Source organism: Bubalus bubalis, chromosome 13, assembly GCF_019923935.1.
Source record: "Bubalus bubalis isolate 160015118507 breed Murrah chromosome 13, NDDB_SH_1, whole genome shotgun sequence".
NCBI lineage: Eukaryota > Metazoa > Chordata > Mammalia > Artiodactyla > Bovidae > Bubalus > Bubalus bubalis.
Window position 1 is genome coordinate 75,140,855 of NC_059169.1, and position 7,423 is coordinate 75,148,277.

Below are 7,423 nucleotides of genomic sequence, written 5' to 3' on the forward strand. Positions count from 1 at the left end.
CCGTCTATGGGGTTGCGCAGAGTCGGACACGACTGAAGCGACTTAGCAACGGCAGCAGCAGCAGCATGCCCATTCTTCTTAGTAGTTAACGATGGTCTCACCCTGTGAAAGTCTGGCAAAGAATTCTTTGAAGACAATTATAGTGACCAGTTAAATGAATCTTTATAAAGCATCTTATTTTGAATCCACACCCTGAGGTGGGATTGCTGGATCATACAGTGGTTCTGCTTACACTTTTCTGAGGAGCCTCGACGCTGCTTTCAGCAGTGGCAGCACTATTTTATACTCCCACCAAAAGTGCACAAGGGTCTCCATTTCTCCACATCCTTGAAAACACATGTCTTCTTCTTCTTCTTTTCTTTTTTTTTTTCAAGTAATAGCTATTCTAACTGGAATGAGCTGATGTATATATCGTAATGATTTTGTTTTCTTTTTATCAATTATATTTCAACAAAGCTGTTTTTAAAAAATCTAACATTGTACCTTACATATTGTAGGCATATCATACAATGGCTCTTTGATTGCTATGTAGAATAATAACATGTGTTGCTTCTTCTCAAATTATATTCCGCTCCTTTGGCTTCTCCACCGCTTTGACCTTTTCCGGTGAACCTGTTAAGGGATTACAAAGATCTTCATTTGGCAAGTCTTTACAGGGTTTATTTGAAATGCAAACACCCACTTGATGTTAAGAATAGAGAGGGAAGAGGCACAGACAGGAGTGTGGATAGGGTCCCTCCTTAACTGAACTTAAATTCTGGTTAAACAAGTGGTAACAACAAAACCTGAGAAGCGTTAGGATCAGAAACTCAGAGTGAGGGAATTATGTGTCAGGAACTCACAGGAGGAGGAAGGAAAGACTTCCTTAAGGAAATGAGAAGTGAAGGATTCTAGGCATCAGCTGCACTTGAGAAAGAGCTCCAGACAGGTGAAAGATTGTGGTTCCAAGGTCTGGAAGGAAAAGAGCTGGTAGTGGGGAAAGATGGAAAGGTGGGATGGTGGCCAGATTCTGAAGTCGGCTTGGAGGCCATCTCAAAGGGTGAGGCTTGATCCTGAGAATGATGGGGGATTTGCTGGAGGGTTTCAGGTAGGGAAGGGAAATGTTCCCATCTGAAATTAGGAAGAATCATTCTGACTGCTCTGTGAGGCAAGAGGGAGTGTGGGGTCCTGCTAAGAGGCATTAATGCATAATCTCTTGATGATTCTGGTCCCAGCTTGGATGAAGGCAAAGAAATGGGTGGCTTTGAAAGAAATTTAAACAGTAGGCTTAAAACCCAAGCTAACCTCATCCCGCCACTCAGATAGGGACAGAACAGGTAAAAACCTTAACCTTCAGGCTGCTCTTCTGTCAGGAACACCCAGAACATATTTAGTCTGAAGAAAGACAGTAAACTTATATCCAAAGTAGAACTAGGGTCTGTCTACACATGTCAATTGTCTGCACTAATCTACTTGACCCATTGCTTCAGTTAATGAAGGGCTGCATGCCTGCCTTTCACCCTAATTATGCTTATCATCCAGGGCCCATAGACGCCAGGAATAACTCAACACCAGTCCCTCTAGCCAAACAATCAGCAAACAAAGATAAGTTTAAAGAGTGTCAAACCCAACTTTATGACTCCCGCGTAGGCACCAAGGGCACTGTCTCAATAGCCTAAGCCACCAGACAGGATGGCCCAGCGCTGCTTGTTAGTTGACCTGCCGGGACCAACTGTGACTCATCTGTTTACTGCAGAGCAAAGGTAACTTGGGATGTAAAAGTAGACAGCTGCCTGCCATTGCACCTGGAAACGAGGGCACTGGGCTCTTCAAATGGAAGTGTTTCCATTGGCATAGACCCAGGCTGGATGAAGCCTGCTGGGTGAGAAGTCACGCCATGGGATGTGTGGGAACGCACGCACATATTTTAAAGAATGGGGTCTTCACAGCTGACTGGCTGTTTCAGGTCACTTTCATTGTCTCACGGAGCAGCTTAGAGGCCAGTGATAATCACTTGTAAGTGTTTTTGTTATGTACAATTTCAATATAACCAGACTTCTTTTCTTGGCAGAAGTAAGGTTATGGGCAGGCATAATGAAAGAGTAATAATAGTATTAATACTATTGGTATCATTTATTATTGTTTAGAAGGTGCTATGTCATTCAATCTAGTGATAACAACCTGGGTACCCATGTGAACTACCTGGGGAACTTTAAAATACTGATACCTGGGCCCACCCGCCAAAGGTTCTGACTTCATTGATTCGTGAGAAGCCCAAGCATTGGCATTTTAAGGCTCCCCAGAGAATCCTGGGCTTCCCAGGTGGCTCATCAGTAAAGAATCCACCAGCCAGTGCAGGAGATGAAGGAGATGTGGGTTTGATCCCTGGCTTGGGAAGATCCCCTAGAGGAGGAAATGGCAACACACTCCAGTATTCCTGCCTGAAAAATTCTGTGGACAGAGGAATCTGGCGGGCTACTGTCCATGGGGTTGCAAACAGTTGGACACAGTTGGATTCTCACACGAAGAGAATCCTAACGTGCAGCCAGTGTTGAGAACTACAGCTTTAATGATGACAGCGTGCAACGTCGGGATGTTTAGCTTCATCTGATAGAGAGAAGGGGGAAAACGTAGAGACAGAAAGAAAAAGTAATTTGCATAATTGCAAGATCGGGCACTTGATCCTTGAGTCTCTCTGGTCACCAACCTCCCTCGAAATTATTTCCCATACTATTCAGTGGGTCCTTGATAAGGAGTGCACAGGGAGAGTGCACAGCGGAAGAAGGAAGCCCAGGGCCAAAGCACCACACAGGTACCTGGAACTCTGTGTAGGAGGCGCCGCCTTGCTGTGAGGCAGCTCTGCAGCCATGGATGAAGATTCATAAAGGAGAGAAGCCAAGTAGGCAGATAGCCCACCCTCGTGGTGGCAGCGGCTCCCGCCTCTGTCTAAGGCCCTGGGGAGGCTCTCAGGAGATACTTGGCAAAGCTCAAAAAGGGCACAGCTGGCAGGCAGCCCCTTTGCCATAACGGCCTGCAATAAATATAATCACGTAGGATTCTGAAACCACATTCCTATTCCTTCAGCTGGGAAGACAAGGACTAAATATTTGAGGAATAAAATGTGGCAGAGGATGCTGTATCTGGAGCTAATTGAACATATCTGGGCTTCTCTTGTGGCTCAGCTGGTTAAAGAATCTGCCTTCAATGTGGGAGACCTGGGTTCAATTCCTGGGTTGGGAAGATCCTCTGGAGAAGGGAAAGGCTACTCACTCTAGTATTCTGGCCCGGAGAATTCCACGGACTGCTCACGACTGAGTGACTTTCACTCACTTCACAAGCATGGGCCTGTCATGTTTCAAAAAAAAAAGATAAAGAGTGAAGCATGGATACAAATGGCAAGTTCACCTCCTTTATGTTCTCTCACTTGGGAGTGGCTGGGAAAGAATAACACTCTGAGGGAAGAAGAAAGGAGGGGAGATGGTTCTGGAATCTGGGTGGGAGGTATCTGGCCTGCTCGGTAATTCGCATCTGACTCCTACTGGTACACTCCCCACAAAGCTTTGGACTAGCCACCTTCATTCATGTATTTACTCATGTAAACAGTCATTAAGGGTTTAAAACTCTCGGGATTCCTATAGGAATACGACCCATCCCTGACCTTGAGTAACTCACAGTTCAGTAGGGAAGGAGTCACAGGGGCATGGAGGGGCAGCTTCTCATGTGGGCCATCCTGACTGCCTCATGGGATGAACCAGTGGAGAGAGGGGAGATGGTGTTCTCAGTGAAGCGGGCAGCTTCCACCGAGGGACAGAGATCCCCTCCTCTGCATCAATAAAAGATGTGCCTTGTTAAATAGCCGCATAGGCTTCACTGCAGAAACTTCCTTCTCTCGATTTCAAAGACTTGGACTTCCTTCTCTCTGTTCAAGCCAAAGAGCTGAGTGTCCAAAGTGAGACTGAATTCCTTACTCAGATTTTTTTTTTTTTTTTAACAGAAGCACTCAATTCTGAAGGCCTGCCAGCCACACTAAAGAGCTTTTCTCAAGAAGGCATGGGCCAGGTAGAGGCGGCTTTGCAGAGGGGCGAGTGTTAGGTTTTGGACTAAAATAAAAATCCTATTCAGATGAGGTTAACAGTACACAGAACACAGGCACTGCATGAAGGAGTCATTTCTCCCCTTGGTAAACATTCTGTTTCATAATATCAAATGTCATAGCAGGGCATAACAAGGCAGACACACAGATCCTTGGAGGGAGGTATTCCTAAATTTCAGTCCCGACACTGCCACGTAGGATCATAGATGACCTCCTGCAGGTGTTTGAGCTCCACTGCTTCTCTGTATAAAATAGGGCTGTGGGGGTCCCCCCATCCACTCTGGTGGGGAGAATTAGGTGGCATGGCAGCATAAGAGTCCTTGGGCTTGGCACAGAAGGGGTCTCAGCCAGTGGTAGCTGTGCTTCCTGCCCTCCTGATGTGACCTCCTGTTTCCAGTCCCCCTCACCATATAGCCCCCTTTCCAGTCTCTAAGCTCAGTCATCCCTGCTCTCGGAAATGTCTACGTTTTTCCAAAAGTGGATGATTCACTTTTTGATCCCTTTCTGCTCCTCGAAACACAGCAACATAATCCCTCCTTAAGCTCTTCATTTGGATATTCACAAATCCACCTGTGTTCAGTCAACTTATACCAAGGGCAGGATGGCAAGGGCTGGGCTATGGTTCCAGAATCAAGGGTGAAATGTGAAGGTTTCTCAGCCTCCCCCAGTGACTCAGTGGTAAAGAATCTGCCTGCAGTGCAAGAGGCACAGGAGACACGAGTTAGATCCCTGGGTTGGAAAGATCCCCTGGAGGAGGGCATAGCAACCCACTCCAGTATTCTTGCCTGGAGAATCCAATGGACAGAAGAGCCTGGTGGGCTACAGTCCATGGGGTCGCAAGGAATTGAACACAACTGAATAAACTTATATGCAGAGTACATCATGAGAAATGCTGGGCTGGAAGAAGCACAAGCTGGAATCAGGATTGCTGGGAGAAATATCAATAACCTCAGATATGCAGATGACACCACCCTTATGGCAGAAAGTGAAGAGGAACTAAAGAGCCTCTTGAAAGTGAAAGAGGAGAGTGAAAAAGTTGGCTTAAAGCTCAACATTCAGAAAACTAAGATCATGGCATCTGGTCCCATCACTTCATGGGAAATAGATGGGGAAACAGTGGAAACAGTGTCAGATTTTATTTTTTTGGGCTCCAAAATCACTGCAGATGGTGATTGCAGCCATGAAATTAAAAGATGCTTACTCCTTGGAAGGAAAGTTATGACCAACCTAGACAGCACATTAAAAAGCAGAGACATTACTTTGTCAACAAAAATCCGTTTAGTCAAGGCTATAGTTTTTCCAGTAGTCATGTATGGATATGAGAGTTGGACTATAAAGAAAGCTAAGCACCAAAGAATTAATGCTTTTGAACTATGATGTTGAAGAAGACTCTTGAGAGTCCCTTGGACTGCAAGGAGATCCAACCAGTCCATCCTAAAGGAGATCAGTCCTGGGTGTTCATTGGAAGGACTGATGTTGAAGCTGAAATGCCAATACTTTGGCCATCTGATGTGAAGAACTGACTCATTTGAAAAGACCTTGATGCTGGGAAAGATTGAGGGCAGGAGGAGAAGGGGACGACAGAGGATGAGATGGTTGGATGGCATCACCAAGTCAATGGACATGGGTTTGGGTAGACTCCGGGAGTTGGTGATGGACAGGGAGGCCTGGAGTGCTGCGGTTCATGGGGTCCCAAAAAGTCAGACACAACTCAGCAACTGAACTGAACTGAACTGAAGCAACTTAGTGCAAATGCATGAAGGTCTTCCAGCTCCATTTCTGTCTCCCTCTCCCCTGAAAGAGCCACCCCAAGTCACTTAATTTCTCCATCACCCTGATTTTCACTTTGGAACACTCACTTACCACTAATGTTCAGAAATGTTTTGTTTCTGCCTGTGCTGAGCCTGCCTATAAGACAAATCATGATCTTTGTCATAGTTATGCTCTTTGCTTCCTGAGTGAAATAGTACCAGGTTTGATTATATTTTATTATTTACAATTAATTATATCCTATTATGTATCTCTCTTTGATGGTGAGTGGCAGAGGCATATATGTTAGTTGCTCAGTTAGTTGCTTCCTTCTCCAGGGGGTCTTCCCAACCCAGGGATCAAACCTAGGCCTCCTGCAGACAGATTCTTTACCATCTGAGCCACCAGGGAAGCCCGTTAAAGGAGATGATCCACGTACAAAGTCACCCACAGGGGTCAGTGGAGATGCCGCCGGATGGGAAAGGCCCCTGAGCCGGGTGCCCCTGAGGCCGGGATGTTGGGGGTGACTTAGGAGGGGTCCGGCCTGCTCATTCCTGCCTCCACCCCGCAGTCTAGCCTCCTCAGCTCGCCCTGCGCCCCAAGCAGCACCTGGAGCAGCCGGCTCTCCAGCTAGAACAGCCCGGGCCGCGCACCCAGCCGAAGCTCAGAGCCGGTGCGAGGAGCGCGGCACTGCTGTCCGGCGAGGGTAGGCGCAGCGACGGCACGGACGAGGAGGCTGAGGACAGCAGGCCCAGGGTGAGGACCTCGCCGGGCACATGGGCCACGCCGCTGCAGCGCGCTGAGTCCCTGGCCCCCCTGAGCACGCTGCACCTGGGGGACCCGCGGCCGGCCGCCCTGCTGCCCACCAAGCTCCACGACTGCAACAGGCAGGCGCAGCCCTGCCCAGCAAGCTCTTCCTCCGCATTGAGTTTCACGGCGACGGGTTTGCTGATTCATCCCATTCCAATATTTTATAAATAAGCTCTCAGAATCAAGACCATTTTATTATCTTCTACTTGTAAATAGATTTTTAAAGACTCATCAAGTTAAAAAAAAAAAAAAGCATGTATAAATATCTATGCTGCTGCTGCTAAGTCGCTGCAGTCGTGTCCGACTCTGTGCGACCCCATAGACAGCAGCCCACCAAGCTCTGCCTTCCCTGGGATTCTTCAGGCAAGAACACTGGAGTGGGTTGCCATTTCCTTCTCCAATACATGAAAGTGAAAAGTGAAAGTGAAGTCGCTCAGTCGTGTCTGACTCTTAGCGACCCCATGAACTGCAGCCCGCCAGGCTCCTCTGTCCATGGGAGTTTCCAGGCAAGAGCACTGGAGTGGGGTGCCATTGCCTTCTCCATATAAATACCTATAGTCTGTGATATAATGGCGAGAGGGGGGAATCTGAAACAAGAGGCCACAAGAATATTTTAGAAGACAGCACTTGAACACAAATCCTTCCCTTCTCTTCCCATTGTTGCCAATGGGTGTGAGGCCTTGGTCAGCTCATACCAGAACTGTTACAAAACTGTCTAATTTATTCTGCAGCCTCCAGCCTCTTTCCCCTGCAGTCATTGCTGCCCAAGTACTTCAGTCCTAGTGTGACAGA

General features: G+C 47.3%; 2 long non-coding RNA genes across 2 annotated transcripts; one reads left to right on the forward strand and one right to left on the reverse strand.

The window, feature by feature from the left end:
• Nucleotides 1-443: 443 nt before the first annotated feature.
• On the reverse strand, nt 444-3,239 carry LOC123328841. Its single transcript, XR_006543839.2, has 2 exons — nt 2,796-3,239; nt 444-612 (listed from the first exon to the last, which is right to left on the reverse strand). It is a non-coding gene; the product is annotated as an uncharacterized LOC123328841 (long non-coding RNA).
• LOC123464821 lies at nt 610-6,812 on the forward strand. Its single transcript, XR_006639855.1, has 3 exons — nt 610-1,039; nt 1,630-1,742; nt 6,393-6,812. It is a non-coding gene; the product is annotated as an uncharacterized LOC123464821 (long non-coding RNA).
• Nucleotides 6,813-7,423: the final 611 nt, after the last annotated feature.